This window comes from Chiloscyllium plagiosum, unplaced genomic scaffold, assembly GCF_037043375.1.
Source record: "Chiloscyllium plagiosum isolate Xiang-an unplaced genomic scaffold, Cpla_swu_hap1 HiC_scaffold_19, whole genome shotgun sequence".
NCBI lineage: Eukaryota > Metazoa > Chordata > Chondrichthyes > Orectolobiformes > Hemiscylliidae > Chiloscyllium > Chiloscyllium plagiosum.
The window spans coordinates 60,249,050-60,273,312 of record NW_028270157.1 but is presented as its reverse complement, the minus strand read 5'-3'; the positions used below and the strand labels follow the sequence as shown (position 1 = coordinate 60,273,312).

The 24,263-nt window shown below is 39.6% G+C and overlaps 1 protein-coding gene across 1 annotated transcript in view; it reads right to left on the bottom strand.

The window, feature by feature from the left end:
• LOC122559510 (A disintegrin and metalloproteinase with thrombospondin motifs 20) overlaps window positions 1-24,263 on the bottom strand; it is a 384,605-nt gene that overhangs the window by 358,107 nt on the left and 2,235 nt on the right. The gene's annotated exons all lie outside the window — the stretch shown is intronic.

The window sequence follows — 24,263 nt, the reverse complement described above, 5'->3', positions numbered from 1 at the left end:
ATAAAACATACACTCTATGTACAATACGTTTGTGTGAGGAGGTTTTGAGTATTTGCATTGGAGGTGATATTGAGCTTTAACTACTTTGCAGTTAACCATTTTATTAAATCAAGGTTCTGAATTAACATTTACCAATTTTCTGAGTCCTACCTGTTAACAACTATTAAGAGAGAGACTGTCAACCCACCAAATATCAACATGCTGAAAATGCGCAATAAATAACAATTTGAAAAAATATGGGATTGCTAGGGAATTAGCAATTCATTAACAATTCCAGCTATGCATTCCAATGAACATGGCATGTAGATCATGTTTTAACATAGCATGTTTAACAACATGCAGTTGTAGAACAACTCAATGTGAACAAAGCAACAATCTGTACTTCGAGCAAACAACTGCGGAAGATTTCATCTATTTATTGTTGGGAGCAAAACTGTAAATAAAAATAGAATAAATACTGTTACCACAGATAAAAATCTCACTGCAAACACTGGTTGTGAAAATAAGCTTTAAAAAGGAATTGCCACATTGGGAAATTCTAGGGCTGTTTCTACTCATTTCTTAATATCATCCTTATTAGAAGGACCATGACAAATACATGTAGTAAGACAATTTGTACAAATATGTCAGGATATAACTATAATAACTACCCATGCAAACTCTGCAACTGAAATCACCTTTAACTTATTAAAAATATTTAAATTTATGACACTTATGTAACAAAAGATGATATTGTGCTACTTTGCCTTTCCACAAAACATTCACAGATGTTGTCAAAGAAAAGGAGCACAGTGTTTATTTTACAGATATTTTCCATGCATTATGGTCCCTCAACTAGAATTGAAGGCATCCTATGAGATGCTGTGTCGCCATCTGCCATGTGTAAGATCAGATATAGATATAAATTTTTAAAATTTTACTCAAGAGACATGGATTTCCAGCATCTATTTCCTGTCCCTATTGGCCAGCAAGCAGTTAAGAATAAATCACATTACTGGAGTCTGGAGCCACATGTAGATCAGACCAAGTAAGGTCAGCAGATCTCCTTTCCTAAAGGTCATTAGTGAGTGAATTGGGTTCTTAAACAACAATTGACAATAGTTACATGGTCACTATTAGGCTAAGTTAAAAATCACACAACATCAGGTTATAGTCCAACAAGTATATTTCGAATTAGCTTTTTGAACGCTGCTCCTTCATCAGGTAGCTATTGAGCAAGACCATAATACACAGAATTTACAGCAAGTAAACCTGTTGGACTATAACCTGGTGTGTGATTTTTACACTTTGTCCACCCCAGTCCAACACCGGCTCCTCCACATCATGACTATTAGGCTAGCCATCTGCCATGGTGGGATTTGAACCCATGTTCCTAGAATATTAACCTTGAGATTCTGGATTGCTAGCCCAGTAACATTACTATTACACCGTCACTTGCAAGGCAGGAGAATGAGACTGAGGGATTTAATGGAGAGCTGGCTGTCTGGCCTCCTACCGCGCTGTTTTATGATCAAAGTCTCATGTTTATGATTCTGTAATGAAGACCAATTAAAAACCTCGCTGTGAATTTTGTTCTGGGTTGAATATTTTTGTTACAATCACATTGAGAAATCTATTGTGTAACAGCATAGTTTCCTAAAAGATCCTTGCTTGGAAGCAGTTCAAAGAAAGTTCACTAGATTAACTCATGGAATGAAAGAACTAGTTGAGTAGATTTAGAGTTTTGTAGAATAGAAGGCCACCTTATTGAAGCATATCTAGAGATTTTGAGGAGGTATTGACAAGGCAGATGCTGAGAGGAAGTTGCTCCTTGGGAGCATTGAAACTAGGAGAGACGATTCCAAAATAAAAATAGTCTTATTTCCCATTGAAGGTGAAAGTGAGAAATCTCTTTGAAAGTGTCAGTGATATTTGGAATTCTCTTCTGCAGAGACTAGTGGACACCTGGCAATTGAATATAATCAAAACTGAATGGGACAGGTTATTGATCTAAATGGGAAATCAAGGGTTATGGGCAGGAAAGTGGAGTTACGCCACAATCAGATCAATCATGAATGGTACAGCAAGTGGGCCAAATGGCCTCCTCCTTTTTCTATTGCTAATGATCTTAAGATCAGCCTTGCAAGCAACTCAACAGTAAGAGTATTGCAAAATCTATATGCCCTGAAATTATATCCACTTCAAGTACTGAAAGATTGTTGGAACACCCTGATTGCAAAATGCTGATTGTTTGATTCAGTATAAGGAATATAATTCAGAATCCTAACCTACATTGTACAAATAACACAAATACTTTATGAACCAAACAAGAGCACTGAGGGAAACTGTTCACAAGCTTGTGCAGTCTGCAAGTGGGGGATATGCAGGGAAGATGCAAGAAAATAAAGAGGAACATGATTTTATAAAGCGGTTTTTACAACTTCAGTACTCATCCCTTACTACTGAAGTACTTTATAAACATAATCAATATCATCATTCTGCAATATAGAAAACACAGGAGCCTAGTTTTGGACTGCAAAGTAACTAGGTATTGAGATAAACAGTCAGACTATCAATTTGTTTCATGTGTAGGTTGAGAGGTAAACGTTGACAACACCTCAGGAAAAATTCCAGTGTACTCTTCCAAAATAGTACAGTGGGATCTTTAACATCCATAGCCTCAGCTGAACATCTGAAAGGCAGAGCCTCAGCTGAACATCTGAAAGGCAGCACCTCAGTGAGTTCAGTCAGTGTTGCATAAGCCAAGATGATGTACACAAGTCTCTACAGTGGGAGATGAACCCACAAGTCAAGACTTACAATCATTTTCCAGCACTTGACTCAAGTGAGATTACAGAGCAATAGAGTCATGCAACACGGAAATAGACTCTTCAGGCCAACCAGTCCATGCTGACCATAATCCCAAACTAAACTAGTCCCACCTCCCTGCATTTGGCCCATATCCCTCCAAACATTTCTTATTCACGTATTTATCCAAATACCTTTTAAACAGTGTAACTGTACCCACATCCACCACTTCTTCTGGAAGTTCATTCCACACATGAACCATTGTGTGTAAAAACCATTGCCCCTCATGTCTCAAAATCTTTCTCCTCTTTCACCTTAAAAATATGCTCCCAAGTCTTGAAATCCTCACCCTAGGGAATAGTCACAGGTCATTCACCTGATCCACACCCCTCATCAATTTATAAATCTCTACAAAGGTCACCTTTTAACCTCCTACATTCTAGAAGAAGTCCCAGCCTATTCAGCCCCTCCTTATAACTCAACTCCTTCCAATCTTAGTAATATCCTGGTAAATCTCTTCTGAACTCTCTGCAGCTTAATAATATCCTTCCTATAACAGGGTGACCAGAAGTTGACACAATAGTCCAGAAGGTGGCTCACCACTGCCCTGTAAACCTCAACATAATGTCCCTACTCCTATACTCAAAAGATCTGAGTAATGAAGGCAAGTGTGCTACATGCCTACTTAACTACCCTATCTATGTGTGACATGATTTGGAGATGCCAGTGTTGGACTGGGGTGTATAAAGTTAAAAATCACACAACACCAGGTTATAGTCCAACAGGACCACCTGATGAAGGAGCAGCACTCCGAAAGCTAGTGCTTCCAATTAAACCTGTTGGCCTATAACCTGGTGTTGTGTGATTTTTAACGATGTGTGACATAAACTTCAAAGAATTAGGTACCTGAACCCATGGGGTCTGTTCTACAACACTGCCCAAGGACTTGCTTTTAACTGTACAAGTCCTGCCCTTGATGGTTTTACCAAAATGCAATATCTCACATTTATCCAAAATTAATCTCCATTTGTCACTCTTCAGCTAATTGACCCAATTGGTGAGGATCTCTTTGTAACCTTAGATAGTCAGAATAGTTAAGAGATTGAGTTTGCACTGGTCAAAAACAATCTGCTGAAAAGCCTTGTCTTTGACTCAATGACTAAGTTTGGGGTGAGAGATTGCTATCATTAAGATACATAAATTAGACAGGAATGCATAACAACAATCCTTAAAAATGACTTATTAAAAACGCATAGAACGTGACAAACAAAAGCTCAGAAGAACTTTATCCTTCACGTCAAATGTGTGAGCAAGATATCAGAGTAGGGCAAAGTCCTAATTTTGTCAAACACAATTCAGAACATATTTCCTTTACAGGGTCTCAAAACTTATAATATAGCTAAGACCAGCTGAAAAAGGCTGAACTGGCTCAACCTTCTCAGTTCGTCACAACAAAGGTTTCAATTCTTTTTACACAAGGCTTAGCCTCTCTCCAATTAAAAATGCAATGAATTATTCTTGTTAAGATCAAAAGGGAGCTAACCAACAAGGTTTTTGTGAGCTAAAGAAAGAGGAAATGTATTAAACCCAACAAAGTAATAAAACAAAACAAAATCTTACCTCAACCATAAGGCCTTTGTGCAGTCATTTGGGCTGCATACAAACAAGTACAAGGTTAAAAGGGAATACTGTCAGAGGCAGCACACAAAAGACTGGACTCACAACAAACTGTCAGATTTGAGCTCTGCAATCTTGTTGCACCCTTCACAATTGTGAACGGTAGGGGTCAATTAAACAAAAAGAGGTGGAAGATCCACAAACATCTGACCATGAATCCACTGTCAGATGTTGGAAAAACCCATCTGGTTGATTCATGTCCTTGAGGGAAGGAAACTGCTGTCCTTACCTGGTCTGGCCTACATGTGACTCCAGACCCAGAACAATGTTGTTGACTCTTAATGGCCCTCTGAATAATTAGGGATGGTCAATAAATGCTGGCCAAGCCAACACCTCCCTCATCCTGCGAATGAGGCAAAAACAATCCCCCATCCTTACTGAAGGAGCCCAACACATTAATGCAAAAGGTACAGTTGAAACGTTCACATCCATCTTCGGGCTAAAGTGCCAATCAGGTAATCCAGAAGATTTGTCCTGAGCTCCCCAGCATCACATTAATCCAATTTGATTCATTCTACATGGTATGAAAGAACAACTGAAGACAATGGATTCTGCAAAGTCTAAGACCCTGACAACATTTCCACAGTAGAGCTGAAGAATTGTGCTCTGGAACTAGCTGCACCAATAGGTAGGAGAAAGTGAGGACTGCAGATGCTGGAGATCAGAGTTGAAGAGTGTGGTGCTAGAAAAGCACAGCCGGTCAGGCAGCATCAGAGGAGCGGGAGGGTCGATGTTTTGGGCAGAAACCCTTCCTGATGAAACTACCACATTGGCATTTACCTGACCATGTGGAAAATTGCCTAAGTATGCCCTGTTCACAAAGGTCAGCACAAATCTAACTCAGCTAATTACCACCCCAGTCGACTCTTCATCATCAGCCTGGTGTTGGCAGGATCAGCAACAGTGCTGACAAGTGGCACATGCAAAGGAATAACCTAGTCTCTGGTGCACAGTTTGGGTTCCACAAGGGTGTTCAGCTCTTAACACCATTACAGCTGTGGTTCAAACATGGATAAAAATGCTGAATTCCAGAGGTGAAGTGGTAATGACTACCCCTCATATAAAGGCAGCATTTAACAAAATATGAAATAAGAACCCTAGAAAAACTAGAATCAATGGAAATGCAGAGGAGAATGCGGAAGGAGAGATGTGGAAGGAGGACTACACTAAGAGTTAGAGTTATACCTCACACAATACCTGGTAGGAGGTCAAATCAATTCAGCCCCAGGCTATCACCACAGTAGCTCTTCAGAGCAGGTATTTGGCAGACATTACATCAATGTCTAATACTTTATATTTGGACAAGTCTTCCCAAGTTAATGCAGGTTTCAACGGCAGCAACCTGGCTACATTGAGTGTTCTCATTGTGGGCCAATTTTTGCAACGTGTTTCAAGATTTTATTTCCATGTTGTCTATGATATAGATGGTGGGGGTTCATTCCTCCTCTTAAAATTTGAGATTTATATCTCTAATCCAACAATATCCATGATGAGAAGTTTTGTCACCTTTTTGTTCCAGATTACAAATTTTAAAAGTTCATGTAAATTACCTATTGGACAGACCCTCCCAGGTCTGTTAATTCCACCCATTGGACATCCCTTTGTACATTCTTGTCTATTTTTCAATCCACTGACTTAAACATTTTTAAGTGTCCCAACTCATTTCTAATCCCTTCTCTCTCAACCCAAAGTCCAAGGCTTTTAATTCAGTCAATGTGTTTTTAAAAAGATGACTACGCCATCTTGTCAAAAAAGGTGAATTACAAGTACATTGTCAAAAAAGGTGAATTACAAGTTTTAATCTTTAAATACTGTTGTAGAAGCTCCAGGCAAAATGAAAATACATTTGCCATCTTGGAAACTATGTAGCCTCAACATTGCAGTTACAGTTGGGATAATGTTTTATTTGGAAGAATTCTTCAACAAACTTCAAAAGGTAAGCTCACAGGGATGTCAAAAGAACTGGCATCAGCATTCCCGCCCTCAATCTGTCACTTCACCTCGCTTCACAATATTTTGGTTCCACTCCCACTATCACCCAGATGTCTTGCTGCATTGTCATCATGGTCATGCCCACATGTCGATTCTAAGAACAAAGTAGTAATACAGTCACTCCAATCATACTGCAGGTTTTCAAACAAACCAACTTTGCTTTCCTTTATGTTCAGTGCGAAGTTAGATATTGTTTTCTCCCTCATTGTTTATCAGTTTGACAAAAGCAATGTAAAAGCTTAAATTGCTGAATCATGCCTTTGTCCAACAAAGGCAACCAAAATACAATATCATGGATATTGTTAAAACTACCCAAAAATCTAAAAGATAGCATTGAAAAATATTAAAAGTCTATTTTATCCAGAACAACCTTAGAAATAATCATGAACCATCTAAAAATCTAAGATGTAGCATTTAAACAGATGAAAGTTTATTTAGTCCAACAGATAACATGATGAGTAATGCTGAACTGTCCAAAATCTAAAAAAGGTAGGAATAAAACAGACTAAAGTTTATTTCATTACAATAAAATGTATTTGCACAGGAATAGCAAATATACTCCTAAATTCTCAGAGAGCCCTTAAAAAAATGGTTCAGTTTGAAATTAAAAAAAACTGAATAACAAACTGCTCATATATTAATTGAATTGTATGAGAAGCTCTGATAATGTTAGAAGAAAGTATTTTTCTTGCTTAAAATAGGATATTGACAAATATTATTCATCGGACCCCCAACCACTCAGTAAAACCAAATGAATCAGACACAAATTACAAAATTGGAGATTCAGCCAAAAGTACATTACTCACAAGCTCAATTCTTTTTGCATTATTTAAATATTCCTGCACAAAATTATTAGCAGCCCATGGTGAGTTAGAGAAGCCATGGTGTTGTGTTAGTTTTATGCCACTATGTGGTACAAGTGCACATTAAAACCACCATATGACTTAATCTACATCCTGAATATCTGCCATTTCCTCTCCCTGCAATATTTGGGAAAAGAGCCAAAGTTGCAATGCAGTTATTTAGATAGCTGCATCAGACAGTTATTTATACCATAAAAGAACAATAGCATGGCTTCACAACATCAATGTGGGAACACTGCAAAGGAATTTAGAGCTGCAAATTAAACTGTAAGCTCTGATGTCAGAAGGCAAAACCTATTGAGATTTTTTTTACAAGGTATAGAGATATACATTACTACTTACTCAAATTCGCCCCCCTTCACTTTGCCATCTTCTATGACCTCAAATATTGACAAGGTCACTGCCGGCCATGCCCTACTAATCCTCACCAGCATTATTCCCTTCGAACTGCATCAAAAATGCTTATTCTTATCTATTCAACTCTTGAACCACCTTTGGCCTTCACTCAACACAATATTTCTACAGTTGTTAAATTCCTCAACCCACAACCCCAGATTTTGGTGCCTTCACTCAGCAAAACACTTATTCCCTTCCATTATGCTTGTCCCCTCTAGGTTGCCCTTTTAACACCTTCAAGGCCACAAGGAGCAAGACTTAAGTAGACATAACACTAAAGTGTTCTCACCTTCCATCACCTGATCTGGTAGTACCACATTACTCCTGCCTCTCATAACAACCTACTGCTCCAGGAGCTTCTTAAAGTCCAACTACTAGTCATCTCCACAAAACACTCTCTCCTTCCATCCAATTTCAGCTCCTACAATTATGAGCTAATGGACTCCATCATTATAGTCAATACCATCCAAACAGCTACTTCCTCCTTATCAGTACTCTGAATTTTTTTCTTTCTGAGAACCTTGTTAATTCTTTTTCACTCACTTCCTAGCCCAAAAGGTGGATAGTTACCATTCTTTAATTCAAAAATATACTTTTTTCATAAAATTTTAAAAAAGGATAGTACAACGCAATCTAAATGCCACATAGTACAATATTTATTAATTAAGTTAAGTACATTAGGTCATATGATTATAAGACATAGAAGAAGGCCATTCAGCCTATCGAGACTACTTTACTATTCAGTAAGATCATTGTTGAGGTGATTGTGGCCTTACCTCCACTTGACCATCCCCTAATCTGTGACTCCCTTGTAGATAACAATCTGATATTTTCAAAGCTGAATTAGATGAATATTTAACCTCCACTGCTGTCCATGAAACAGGATTCCAGAGACTGACAACTGTCTGAGAGAATACATTCCACCCATTTCCATAGCATTCCAGAGTGCCTCATCCATTTAAAATGCAGACTGCATCAACATTTACATGGTATGAAAGATTTGAGACCTATAGCTAGAGGGATTTTACCTTGCTTCCAGCACTTCAGTGTACACAAATGAGAGGACCTGAAACCATACCAACCACTCCCTCATGATGTATTTCTGGGCCTAGAATATTTTGGTCTGCAACACTTAGTCATGGACAGTTACTTGCCATGGAAAATCAACAAGTTACAGACAGACGAATGGGTGCCTTGCACTAAGTTGCTGGTGCTTCAGCAGAAACCAATATTAACTTCGGTAAGTAATTGAGCACGTAATGTTGTGTTATGTGTTGTGGAGGTGACAAGACAGGTCGACGAAGGTCGAGCAGTGGATGTGGTGTATATGGACCTCAGGCAAGGCATTTGATAAGGTTCCCCATGGTAGGCTCATTCATAAAGTCAGGAAATATGGGATACAGGGAGAGTTGGCTATTTGGATTCAGACTTGTTTGGCACTCATAAGGCAGAGTGTGGTTGTAGATGGAAAATATTCTGCCTGGAGGACAGTGTTGAGTGGGTTCCCACAGGTCTCTGTTCTTGGGCCTCTGCTCTTTGTAGTTTTTATAAATGACTTGGATGAGGAGGTCGAGGGGTGGGTTAGTAAATTTGCAGATGTCACAAAGGTTGGAGGTGGCGTTGATAGTACAGAGGGCTATTGCAGGCTGCAGTGCGACATTGACAGGATGCAGAGCTGGGATGAGAAATGGCAGATGAAGTTCAACCTGGATAAATGCGAAGTGATGCATTTTGGAAGGTCAAACTCGAATGCTGAATATAGGATTAAAGACAGGATTCTTGGCAGTGTGGAGGAATAAAGGGATCTTGGTGTTCAAGTATATAGATCCCTCAAAGTTGCCATTCAAGTGGATGGGGTTGTTGAAAAAGCACATGGTGTTTTGGCTTTCATTAGTGGGGGATCGAGTTTAAGAGCCATGAGGTTTTGCTACAGCTCTACAAGTTCCTGATGAGACCATACTTGGAATATTGTGTCCAGTTCTGGTCACTCTACCAAAGGAAAGATAGAGAGGCTTTGGAGAGGGTGCAAAGAAGATTTACCAGGATGGTGCCTGGACTGGAGGGCTTACCTTATGAAGTTGACCAAGCTCGAATTTTTCTATCTGGAGAGGAGGAGGAAGAGAGGTATACAAGATAATGAGAGGCATGGATACAGTAAATAGTCAGGAGACTTTTCACCAGGGCAGGATTGACTGACGCGAGGAGTTATAGTTTTAAGATATTAGGAGAAAGGTATAGAGGAAGGTTCTTTACGCAGAGAGTTGTGAATGCATGGAATGCGTTGCCAGCTGTGGTAGTGGAAGCAGAGTCATTAGGGACATTTAAGCATCTGCTGGACATGCACATGGATAGCAGTGAACTGAGGGGTGCATAGGTTAAGTTATTTTATTTTGCATTAGGATTAATCGTCAGCACAATATTTTGGACCAAAGGGCCTGTTCTGTGCTGTACTTTTGTGTGTTCGAAAAACTTGGCATTTCTTCTCACACTTCTTGTGCAAATCCTTATTCCAGAAGGAGATGGGAGAAGGCCCTTTTACCCCAGTAGAACCACCTCAACATCAGCATGTGATAGCAGTGAGACACTGGGTATACATGAGTAATCTGATTATCATTACTGTACTACCTGAGATCGGTTAAATCTCACAGACGTGAGTGAACCTGTAGCATAGCAGCAGACCTGCCAGTGCACACACTACATTCAATTACCTTCTCAGAGTCATAGAGATGTACAGCACGGAAAAAGACCCTTCGGTCCAACCTGTCCATGCCGACCAGTTATCCCAACCCAATCTAGTCCCACTTGCCAGCACCTGGCCCATATCCCTCCAAACCCTTCCTATTCATATACCCATCCAAATACTTTTTAAATGTTGAAATTGTACCAGCCTCCACCACTTCCTCTGGCAGCTCCTTCCATACACGTACCACCCTCTGTGTGAAAACGTTGCCCCTTAGGTCTCTTTTATATCTTTCACCTCTCACCCTAAACCTATGCCCTCTAGTTCTGGACTCCCCGACCCCAGGGAAAAGACTTTGTCTATTTATCCTATCAACGCCCCCATGATTTTGTAAACCTCTATAAGGTCACCCCTCAGCCTCCGATGCTCCAAGGAAAACAGCCCCAGCCTGTTCAGCCTCTCCCTATAGCTCAAACTCTCCAACTTGGCAACATCCTTGTAAATCTTTTCTGAACCCTCTCAAGTTTCACAACATCTTTCCAATAGGAAGGAGACCAGAATTGCACGCAATATTCCAACAGTGGCCTAACCAATGTCCTGTACAGCCGCAACATGACCTCCCAACTCCTGTACTCAATACTCTGACCAATAAAGAAAAGCATACCAAACACCTTCTTCACTATCCTATCTACCAGTGATTCCACTTTCAAGGAGATATGAACCTGCAGTCCAAGGTCTCCTTGTTCAGCAACACTCCCAAGGACCTTACCATTAACTGTATAAGTCCTGCTAAGATTTGCTTTCCCAAAATTAAACCCCATCTGCAACTTCTCAGCCCAGATATGCACCAGAAATTTGTTCCAAAAGGGTCAATCAATATACCATTAATTACTTTTGATGGAGCTTTGTTCCATGTTATTGATTTCTAAGCAGTGGGGCAGATCATGGACCTTGGTGCATTTCAGTTAAATTCTTGGTCTAAACACTGACCTACCATCACTGTGCTTTACATCTTTTAAAACTATTGCATGCAACTCTATTTCTTTTCTCACATGTGAGGACAAGTAAAGACCTACGCGTGAAGGAATTATTGAACACACCCAAACCTAAAAGATGAGGTCAATTTTTCTGAACATAATTGTATCACAAGTCACTGTTTTAATGAATAGAACACAGATGGATTCATATTGCATTCTGCCTATCACATCCTAGTACAACAAGGTTGCAAATAATTTCTGACAATATTAGATACACCCTTTGTACCCTGACCAACGTTTACGTCCAAAAAAATCAGTTACTAATGAAGAAATGAAACTATCTTTAAACAGTTTTATATATGTTTACTAACACAATTATGGAATACACACAAGGACCTCCTAACTAACAACTATGTCTGTGTCTATTGTTACGGTTTCAAGTGAATCCCCATTTAATGTCCATCACTTGCAATCAATTAAATATTAGCATACAATTAACCACTTGGATGTCATTCAATTTGGCACTTGATAAATCATTTCATCCACTTGACATCTAGTTAACTTTCCATTATTAAATCATATCAGTATCCCTGCAGATACAAATTTGAGGCTTTTTTTTTCCTTTTCATACACAATGTAAATCAATCAAAAGACATTATAAATAATATGACTTTAATGACATAATGTTTCATATCCTCGGGTTTTTACTATCAGTTTGGCACCAGATGAAACCAATGTTAATCAATGTTTGTGTTTGATCAGCTTCAAACACTCAAGAAATTCTCTGACCACTTAAAGTGGCCCGTCCTTCCTCCAGTTCCTCATATCAGGGTTTAAGGTTAAGGTAATACTAGTAAATAGTGCTATGAATTGTAAGAGAATTGCAAGTAAATGGATTTTTTTCTTTACTCTCAAAATAAACTGAAGCAGAAAATGACCACTTAATGAGTGGAAAACATGAGCACTGGTTCAAAGATACTGTACTCTTTTTGTGTACACAGAAAGCATAATAGCAAACCAACAAGTACTAAAGGAAACCCCACACACAAAGAAAGAATCGCTTTGAAATGAGGGTGAAGGATACTGGTATCGCACCTTCATGCCTTGACTCTGGAGATTTGTATAATGGTAAACTCACTGTTCTGGAAATGCTTTTGTATCTTTATCAACTCTCGAGAACATAAGTCAAAGCTGTCACCTTATTGCAGTATTGAAGAAGTACAGTACAGTCAGATTTGCTGCCTTCAAATGAGATGTCAAATTGAGTTATGTCTCTCCAATCAGATGGGCGTTAAAGATGTTATGGCACTATTAGCAGGAGGATTCTCCCAGCTTTCCGAGTGAATATTGATCTGCCAACAAACATCAGATGATTTCACCATTGCCTCAAGGAACAAATGGCATATGACTCACAGGTACTATGCCATCTCCCAGAGATCTTGCAGTCCAAAAGGAGTTCACTTAATCTGATTGTTTATTGCTGATAATCAATACTGCAGTTACACTGCCTATAACATGAAGGTGATGTCCGTTCACTCGGCTATTGGCAAGTTAACTTATTCCTACAGCATCTTCATAAGACTGCTTTGTGATGAAGTTGAAATGCCATTACCCCTGAATCAGGATGCTTGTGTCCAAGTCTCACCTGTTCAGAGATGTAAGCAATCTTACATTAATTAATTAAAAATTAATTAAAAATATTTAGTGCTCTTTTAGCACTGAAATATTCGAAGGAACTTCACAGGTGCATTATCAGATAAAAAATACAATTGCAAAAAGATTTACTGCTCCATCTCCACCAACTGAAAGATCCTGCCATGTGCTGACCACTCTGAGTCTAAGAACTTCCTCATATCAATCCCAAACTTTTCTTTTATTTGAACATGCAATTTCTTATGCTACTCTCCTGATTTGATTTGACGCTTCCAGATTTAGCTTTCATGTATCTTTCGCTAACTTAAATCCTTCAGCGAAATCACCTTTAAGATGCCTCTTGTCGAGAATAAAAGTGCAAGTTTCTCTGTTAACTGAGCCCTCTTAACATCAAGGTTTTGTTGTTTTTCCCTTTGGAGTTTGGAAATCTCTACAACTTGCTGAATAGTTTAGAGTTTGCCACAGATGCCACTGTTTTGATTCTAGATTTCAAAATCAGTTCTCGTTAATGATTCCTTCTGTTCAGTGGTCTGAAATATTATACTAAAGTTTACTGCCTCTCATTCAACCACAGTTTTCATTATTTCAGTTAGACTGGAATGCAACAATTCTCCCTTTTTTTCTTGTCTATACTAATTTGCATTTCCATTTATTTATCATCATTCTGCCCAATGACATTTTTTCCAACTTAATTTTGCTGAACCTACCCTTTAAATCAATTTGTCCAAATTGCATTGAATCCAGGGACCAGCCCACAGGTTGGAAACCTTGTAGAATCCAAAACTGACTCTGTGTGAATCTAACTCACTGTTTTCCTACTTTCCCCACCACCCCACCTCCCCACTCCTAATGTTACACCAGTAAAAAGTTTTCATTGTATTCTACACTTCTATCAACCTCTCAAGCCCTAAGATTTATCCTGCAACTTGACAGCATTCTGTGTGAAACTTTGCCAGATGCCTTGGAAGCTCAAGCAAACTACTTCATCACAACAGTCCGCTGAAGATATCACTCCCTTAAATAAGATCAGGAGGTTGTTCAGACAGGGATCGTTCTTGTCAAATCCAAGTTCATTAGGTTTTTAGTGAATAGATAATCCTCAAGTTTACTCTGGTTTCTGTCGGATTGCTTGGGAGTGTCTTAGACTAGAGGGTGAATTATTGGACATTGATGAAAATGGAAGTGGAGAATGTCATTGTTCAAAATTTACAACATTGCTTATCTATCAGAATTTTCACTTTTCTTTCCCCCCTCTTGTTTCTTGCTTTGTGGCTACATACGTCTGCAACGTAAAAGGAATATTGTTTTTTGCAATGAATTTGTAGCATTTTGCTCCAGATTTCAGCATAGCTGACCCCTTGTACAGTTTTCAGGGAACGCAGGTCTCATGCCCTCCATTAAATCACTGGCTGACAATGGAGAAATCTCAGATGCAAGAAGAAAGTTCCGGTTATCCTTTAGCATAAGGACCACCCAGTGGACTGAATCACAGAACATCAGAACACCGGGAACTGAATCACGGAACACCGGGAACAACCAGCAGACTGAATTATGGAATGCTGGGAACAACCAATGGAGTGAATCAAAGAAGATTGAGTCTATGCTGAAGATTGAGTCTATTCAGCCCATAATGTGTGGACCAACTCTTCAAATGAATATCATTACCTAATGCCAATCCACTGCTTTTCCTCTATACTCTCACACATTACTTTTATCCAAGCAAGCGTCTAACTCCCCCTTGAACGCCTCAGTTGAATCTATCTCCACCATAATTCTTGGCATATCATATCACCTTTGCTGCTTTTGCAAATCAATTTAAATCCATATGACTGTTGATTCCATTCTCAAATAATTGTTTCTAGAAGCTGCCCCTCCACTGAACCATACTGATGTCAGAATGGACAAGGAAAGTGGTTGGGGGAAGAGAGGTAGTTGGAGATGTGAACCAGAGGAAAGAGAGACCCTGGAACGTTTGAGTAGTGAGGGAAAGAGAGATCATGTGTCTGGGATGGAGACTGCAGGCAAAGGTAGCCAACTACAACCTTTATAAATCAAGTGTTGAAGATATTATTTGAACATGCGTTGTGAGATTAGAATGTCATGTGGTCAAACTTCCAGGGATGCTTCCTCCCAGTGATGATAACCAGTCTTACAACACTGCCCACACAACTTCTTTATCTTTATTCTTTCTTAGGATGTGGGAATCACTAGTAAGGCCAGCAGTTGTTGCCCATCCCCAATTGCCCTTGAATGGAGTGGCTTGCTAGACCATTTCAGGAGAACCATTTAATGGGTCTGAAGTCACACTGAGACAAGATCAGGAAAGCATGACAGATTTTGTGCCTTAAAGAAACAAATTTAATTTATAATAGTGACTCCATTAGGTTTTTAGAACAATCCCTGATGGTTTTCATGGTCACCATAAGTGAAAATAACTTTACACTTCAGATTTATTAAATAAAATTAAAATTCGTGAGACTTGAACCTGTGCATTGGCCTAGGCCTTTGGATTACTCAAGACATTACCAATATATCACCATCTCCCCAATTCATAAGGTAACCAGTACCCAATCTACTGGTAACAACCCAAAGTCCAGTGACTCACTCATAACTTCACAATATCACACTGAATAACAGTACTGTGCATTCCAAAAAACTTTGCTTATTTTATTGTGTTCATGGATATACTCTTTTTAATCATATTGCGGGCATAGTTCAGAATTATTCACAAGAAGGAACAAGTAAATAGAGTTGAATGTTTCCATGCTTATTGGCTTTGCTATCCGACTTTACACAGTTTATTCAGAGGCAGCGCATTACTGCATTCTTCACAAAGCTCAGCCTTTGGACTGTATCCCTGTCAAACATCGTGGCCATGTGCCAAATTTTAATTGATTACTTGATATATCAAGTTCATTCCAAAAGGACTTACTTCAACTTTTGTTCAACCCTTAACATACAGCTGGTACATCCACCATTTATCCCTGCCTCCTTCAGTACAGCTGTGCTATCAATACATTCATTACTTAAGCTTGCCTTATTCTGGGAAAAAAAAACTGTTCACAGCCTCCTTCAGAGAGAACACCCCCGTACGTTATGCTGTGAAAGTCTCTTGTTCCATGATTTTTATGATAGAGTCAGTCAACACACGATTATAAGTATTTCCACCTACGAGCCTCATCCAAATGCATTTCAGTGCAACATAAACTACTTCTTTGCTTCACTACATTGCATTTAATGAATTTAAAACAGCACAAAAGTCCAAGCCTTTTCCACCTTCTTGTACAATCGGGTGGTGACATTTGAATTAATGATGGAGAAAATGACATTATGTTGTAGTGACGCATACATGACATTCAGCCAACTTCCTGGGATGGTACTGACACAGGAACCATTCAGTCCAAAGATGCTGAAACACAGTTCCTTTTTTTTAACTGTACTTACAATTTTGTTAACTTCAAGCAATTTTGTACGAACTGAAAAGCTATATTCTGAGGATGTTGGAAATCGTTTGACTTTGCATGATGGTTGTTTCAGTTAATCCTGCCTTCCACTCCCCTGGATGCCTCTTCCCAAATCCTGTCCAGCTCTTTCTCATGGTTTGATTTGCTTAAAAGCTGCTCGTCAATAGCAGCTTTGAGTTCCAGTGGAAGGTCATGGATTAGAAGTGCTGGCTCTGATATTAATTAAGAGGAAGGCAGAAGGAACACAGTAGTAAACTCAGAAAGGCTGAGCTTAACAGAGGGGCCTCACTGAGAAGGCTAGTGGAGCATCCCAGCTGACAGCTGGCCAAACTGACAGCCAGGCCAGTGAGCAAGAGTGGAAATTTACAGCTTGCAACCCATAGGAACAGCCTGCAGCAATCGTAGGGGCTTATAATCAGGAAGTCCTGTCATGACCAGTGGGAAGGGACGTAGGTCAGTACAAGGAAGCCCCAAAGCATAAAAAGATGCCTGGATGAACACTCTTGATTCTCTGGATGAATACCCATGAGAGAACCTAAACTATATAAAACTCAGCCTCAGCCAGGTTTACAGTGTGGAAACAGGCCCTTTGGCCCATTTTGTCCATGCTGCCCAATTTTCACAATTAATCTAGTCCCATTTGCCTGCATTTGGTTCATATCCCACCATGCCTATCTCATCCATGTACCAGTCTAAATGTTTCTTAAAATACAAAACTGTATTCACCTCCACCACTATCTCTGGCAGCCCCTTCCAGACACTCACTACCCTCTGTGTGAAAAGATTGCCCCTCTGGACCCTTTTGTATCTCTCCTCTCCCACCTTAAACCTATGCCTCTAGATTTACCATGGGAAAAAACTGTTGGCTCTCTACTTCCCATGATTTAATAGACTTCTATAAGGTCAACCCTCAGTCTCCTGTGCTGCAGGGAAAACAGTCCTAGCCTATCCAACCTCTCCTTATAACTCAAACCTTCCAGTCCAAGTAGCATCCCAGTAAATCTTTTCTGCACTCTTTCTAATTTAATGATATCCTTTCTATAGTAGGACAACCAGAATTCCAGGCAGTATTCCAAATGTCGTCTTACGAATGTCTTGTACAGGTGCAACATGATGTTCCCAATTCCTACATTCAGTGCTCTACCCGATGAAAGCAGGCGTGCCAAAAGGTCACCATCCTGTCTACCTGTCACCCCACTTTCACGGAGTTATGAATTACTCCCACCTTTATGCCTCAGCTTCACACTGCAGATCACACAATCACAGAAGTCTGAGGGCACAGAAAGAGGTGATTCAGCCCATCATGCCTGCACCAGCTAGGCATATGTATATCATGACCGAGTGCTAATCTACTGTTTTCTCCCCCATTCCCTCACACATTGTTTTTAACCAAATAACTGTCCAAGGCCCTCTTGAATTCCTCTATTATAACTGCCTCCACCTCACTTGCAGGCAATGTATCCAGACCCCAAATACTCACAGGTAAAAAAAGATTTTTCTCATGTTGCTTTTACTTCTTTCACAAATCACTTTAAATCTGAGTGCTCTCACTCATGTTCCTTTTCCTAGTGGGGACAGTTTCTCTCTATCTACTTCTTCTGCCTGCCCATAATTTTGACAACCTCTATCAGACCTTTTAGCTTTCAGTCCCAACTTCAGAGCTGGAATGCAATAGTGTTTTAAAACTGACTTTGTTTCCTTTCTCTCAGTATCCTGCTCACATGCTGGAAAAGGATGTGTTATTTTAACTGTTGTGTCTCTGCCCAGTTTCTGCCAGATGGAGATGGTTTAAATCTAGGCTGATAGATCAACTTCCTCTCTTTACATACAGTGCCTGACTTGGAAGCGTTTCAAAGGTAGTTGCAGTAAGTAAAAGCTCAGTGTGGGAAGGAACATACTTGCAAGAATAGAAGATCGGCAGGCTGATAGAAAACAGAGAGTATGCATGGCAGAATGTAACAAGTGGTCGATACTGAGGCCACAGCTTTTTACAATTTAGATGTATGACTTAGATGAGGGAAGTTAAGGCATGGCAGTTATATTTATAGTCAACACCAAGACAGATAGAATGTATGCTGTGAAAACGTAAGGAAGATGCAGACGGATATAGGTAGGTTGAGAGAGTGGGCAAAAAGTTGGCATATGGCATGGTCACAGTGAAAAGTATGAAGCTTTATCCCAGAGTGTAAGGGTCAATTACTGGGGGAGGGGGGGCTGGAGTTTGAAATGTGTAAGGCAGGTTTGTCACACAAAGGATGGTGAGTCTAGGGACCCGCTGCCAGAAAAGGTGGTGGAAGCAGACACAATAGCAGCATTCTAGAAGAACCTGGACAAATACATAAATACGAAGGCAATAGAATGATACAGATCCTGGGAGAGAAGATAATTTTAGTATAGAAGGGCAAAATGTGTCAGCGCAGGCTTGGAGGGCCAAATGGCCTGCCCTGTGCTGTATTATTCTTTGTTCTCTTTATGGCATATTATGTGGCAAAATATAAAGTTATTCACTTTTGCAATAGTTAAAAAAAGAACAAGGCATTTCTGAAATGGACAATGACTGCAGACTTCTCAACTGCAAAGGGATTAAAGTGCTTTTATGCAATGGTCAGAAAACATTTGTATACAAGTAAAACTCGCAATTAAGATGACTAATGGGATTCTATTCATTATTACATAAGGAATTCAACATTAAGCAAAACACTGTCAATGCTGGGTACTGCTCTATCAGATGTGCAATCTTGTGAATGAAAACTTAAACCAAAACCCTGTCTTAGCTGTAGGGCGCATTGGAGGTCTCATGACACTATCTCAAGAAAGCTCATGGGTGTTACCTTGTTGTCCTGGTCAATTATCCCTCAACTGACACAATGAGAAACAAATCACCTGATCATTATCACAATACTGTTTGTGTAAGCTTGCTGTGAGAAAATCACTGTGGCATCCATTGGTAGGAGAGACTAGGACCCGAAGGCACAGCCTTAGAGTAAAGGAAAGGCCTTTTAAAAGAGAGATAAAGAGAAACTTCTTCAGCCAGAGAGTGGTGAATCTATGGAATTCACTGCCACAGAAGGCTGTGGAGGCCAGGTCATTGAATGTATTTAAGATTGAGAGAGATAGGTTCTTGCTTGTAGAGGGGACCAAGAGTTACAGGGAGAAAGCAGGACAATGGGGTTGATTGAATAGCAGAGCAGACTTGACAGGCTGAATGGTCTAATTTCTGTTCCTATGTCTTACAGTCTTAAACTGTACAACACTTCAAAATTAGTTAATTGACTGTAAAGTCCTTTCAAATGTCCTGTGCTCATGAACAGTCAGTCTGTAATATTATAGAATCGATTAGTAGTTAATAATCTCGTAAGCAGTTGTCAGGGATTCAGAAGGGAAAATTCCTGCCTGACCAACTTTCTCACCTTCACTGAGGAAATGATAAACAAGATAGACTGGAGAAACCCTTAAAATTAACCCTTAATTATCTATCTCAACTTCAAAATGTTTTCTGAGACAGCTTCAGATGAATGATTATTCCTGTTAATACAATACAAGAAATCAAGGCATGCTAGGGCAGGGTAAGAGGGTTCAATGTTGAATGGACGTATAACATTCATTGAGATGTTTGTTGGAACCCATATGGTGTGTCATGTACGTAAATGACTGGATTCTGAAGCTCAGTGCAAAACGGTCAATCCGCCAGATGATACTAAACAAGGAGCTATCGAGGGAAAAGAGGAGGCAGTTTGAAAAATACAAAATGACTCGAAACAATATATTCAAAAGTGGATGTAACAATAGCTGTGCAAAGAAAAGAAAAAGCAGCCTTGGGTTCTGAATTTGACACTACAGCCTCCTAGATGACCAAGCCAATTAAAACAAAGGAACTGTCCATATCCTGAGAGTCAAGATCCAGTTACCAGTCAGACATGCATACTTCAGAAATGCTGTTGAAGCTGAAAGACAGCAATGTAGAGAAAATCCACAAAGCTCTGAGAGGATTGAGACAAAACTGTCTTAATATAAAATCAGAGGAGGAAATGTTCTAGTCAGTGTCATCAAGAAACAAGGGAGATACTCAAGCATTGGAGGCAGTGCAGGAGGAGCCACCATCAAAGCTAATGTCAAAGCTCTGAGTTCTAAGAAGAAAAACTGTAGAAATGTCTGCTTCTTATCCTAAAGTGGAGAGTTAAGTGTGGCGGTCTCAGGTTCTTTTTTTTGTGTGTGAAGAAAATGGTAGAAGTAAATCCAAGATATTACTTTAACTGAAATTACAGGATAAGAAAGCTCCTATGAGTAATGGGTAAGTAATTTTTTGACAGCTATTACATATTCTTACTTGACATAACTCATGACTGACATGTGAAATAAATTTCCAAATAGAGCAAAATCCAAGATCATTTAAAAAACTATATGGGGAATTTGCATGTTTCAGAATAGAGCAAATGATCATTCTTATCTTCAATTCTTGCAAACTGAATGGCTAGTTATTACAGGAAGTGCAAGTATAGTCAATAGCATATTCAAAATTATGCCAAATTTTAAACAACGTATATGATCTTCACAAATCTGTATTAGGTTTTCTCACTTAAAACAGCAACCTTGGGTTCTGAACTTGACACTTCAGCCTTGTAGATGACAAAGCCAGTTAAAACAAAGAGATTGTCCATATCCTGAGAGTCAAGATCCAGTTACCAGTCAGTATCAAATCCCTGACCATAGCTTAGACTGCTTTTATCATTTGGATGATTAGCAAATCAGACTTTAAACCAAGCTAGCTTCTGCCCATTTGATGGATTCAGGTAGATGTTAAAGATCCTTTGGTACTTTTTCAGGAGTTACAAGCTCCCCAGGCCAATATGCTTCCTTTAACCAAAACTAAAACTACAACACAAGTTTATTCATCTGAATTCTGACTTGCCATGTACAAAATGATTGCTGCTGTATCCAATAATGTTCACTACATTTAAAAGTACTTCATTGTATCTTATGTCTACAAAGAGATTTAAGAGAAATGTGATACAATACATCAAAAAGCAGACTGCAAACATTCTAACTAAGCAAGACAGAATGCTCTCTTCAGCTTTGTTCCCCTCATCATCATCACTTGCAGGAAGAGTATGTGCATAAATGTTGGCTAAGGCCATGATTGAGTTTAAGATGAAGCCACTCATGGGAGCCAATGTACTGAAATTCATAATTCAGGATCATACAGGAATTACCATTCTGCTCAAATTAGATAAGATAATAGATTCTGGAGGATAACCTGGACTTGCAGATCTTTTCTGCAGCAAGAAGTCCATGCCTCCAGAAGTTTATGAGGCTCAAGCGATATTATTTGAAGGAGAAACTCAATAGACTTCCTCAGCCATTTCATACCTTGCAGCCAAGATGAAGAAAGCTGGAAAAAGCAGCACATGTTACTGCAAGTGCACCACACCTCCTACCTAACAATCATAGGTTAGTATGAATAGAAGCCTTGAGAAGAGCCCACAGAATTATGCCTTCTAAATGAAGAAGAATACACAGTTATCAATAGCCCTTAAGGACATACAATAAGTGAGTTGGAAAATAATAGAATTAGGCACAAAACCACTTTGCTGTGTGTCGTAATAGTCATTACACTAGAGAGGCTGAATTTGCAATGCACGTTTTGTCTGGGAAGCTGTTGAGTTTAACATATGTTGCAAAATTGGTCTTTAAACTTAACCTTATTGACAAGAATGAAAGCAAAAGATCATTGCTGATGGTGCGCGGGGGAAGCAAATACTGTCACGAAAGAACAAATATCTTAGCATAATCAGACACACAAGGGGTAGAAGCAAACTAAAGCTGTGATGTTTCTTACATCCTTGACATCAGTGAAGGCCCTGCAATCATTGTGCAGTATTTGCCAGCGAAGTAACATGTATATTCATGGAGCTGGGAGCTCACAATGATTGTCTAAGTTCAGAAGAATGAGGAAGAAGGATTCAACTACAGGAGCAAATTTAATAAAAACACATTAATGAGAAAAGGAAACTTTCTAACCTTAGATGATGTGTGCAAATGGGCATCAATATTTGCTTCCACATCCTTATAGTAAGCTCCCAGTTAAGTGTTCATAGGAACCTGAAACATTCAGGACACATCACTTCCAACTTCTCACCACTTACCAGAATTATGTTGGAATGTAAAGAGTTAAATTCTGCATAGAGTTGGCTTACATTCTTAAGGTTAGAATGTTGATCTACTTGAGCCATTTAAAATAATGAATAGATTTGAAAGAGTGAATATTTCCTCTGATGTGGTGAAATCAGGGCAAGGGTCATAATTTAAAAATTAGAGCTAAACCATTTAAGGGGGATCATAGGTCACACTTATTCAGATAGAGGGTTAAGAAATCTGGAACTCTGTCCCCAAAATGCTTTGAATTCTGGGTGCATTGAAATTTTCTTTGAGTTGAATAAATTTGGTTAGATTAATGTATTGCAGGATACTGAACAAAGAAGAGTGAATGGAGTAAGCAGCCATGATATAAAAGAAGAGAGTGGGAATGGGCTTTGACCCAAAAGGATGGATGATCTATTCCTGTGCTCCTAATTTCACTGCTAGTTAACAAACTGTGACAGCAATAACAGTCCCAAACTGCACTATACACAATTAGCACAGCAACTTATTTTCAAATCTTTATGTTTGGCATACAGGTGCAAGATCTTCACTCCTACAGTTCACAAGTTTGACGCGGATTATCTGTTCATTAGCAGACAGACAAGTGTAGGTATGTAAGCAACAGTTGTTCCCCAGATGAACTGCTTGCTCCCTGATGTCAAAAATGAAAAGATGTGCATCTCTCTAATGCTCACTCCAAATGAATGAGGCACGAAAGCCAATGTAAAGCTTCCAATTTAGATTTATGGGGTGGACAAAACTCGCAGATACTGGATACTCTCTAGTTTCATGCCTCTGACTCTTTCTGTTAACACTCATGGATCGCATTCTGAAACTCAACAATGATCTTGCCTTCTTGAGCTGTCAATATATAGACAGGGGACAAGAAAGTGGGCCAGCTCACTCAAAGCACTTCTGATTATATTCTCCCTATCTTCCAATCTCAACCAGTCCCCTGCTGCTCCCCACCACTAATACTGAAGCAGGAAACCCAACAAGTATGCCTGAATGAGGGTTATGTATGGAGGCGGGAACAGAGAATTTTAATGGCAAAGAAAGCTAGGCTGAAGAACGATTTAATTGAAGTGTATAAAGTGATGAGGAGGATGTGGCAGCATGGTGGCTCAATGGTTAGCATTGCAGCCTCACAGCACTAGGATCCCAGGTTTGATTCCAGCCTCGGGTGACTGTCTGTGTGGAGTTTGCACATTCTCCCTGTGTCTGTGTGGGTTTCCTCTGGGTTCTCCTGTTTCCTCCCACAGTCACAAAGATGGTCTGGCCAATTGGCCATGCTAAATTACCCACAGTGTTGGGTGCATAAGGGAAATGGGTCTGGGTGCGTTACTCTTCAGAGGGTTGGTGTGGGCTGAAGGGCCTCTTTCCACACTACAGGGAATCTAATTTCTTCTGTATTTTAAACATTGATAGTTTTATTACTCAATGTATCTACGCTCCGTCACCAAGCATAAGATATGACCATTTGTGGGTTTGTGTTTTCCTGTGCTCCTTCAGTTTTGCTAATGCTGGGATGCACATCTGAATAAAATGATCTTTTCAATGTCCCTCTGGAGAAGGGAGACCTGCCAGCCCCCAAATGCAACCAAAGGGTTGAGCACAATGCTTCACATCGGATGTG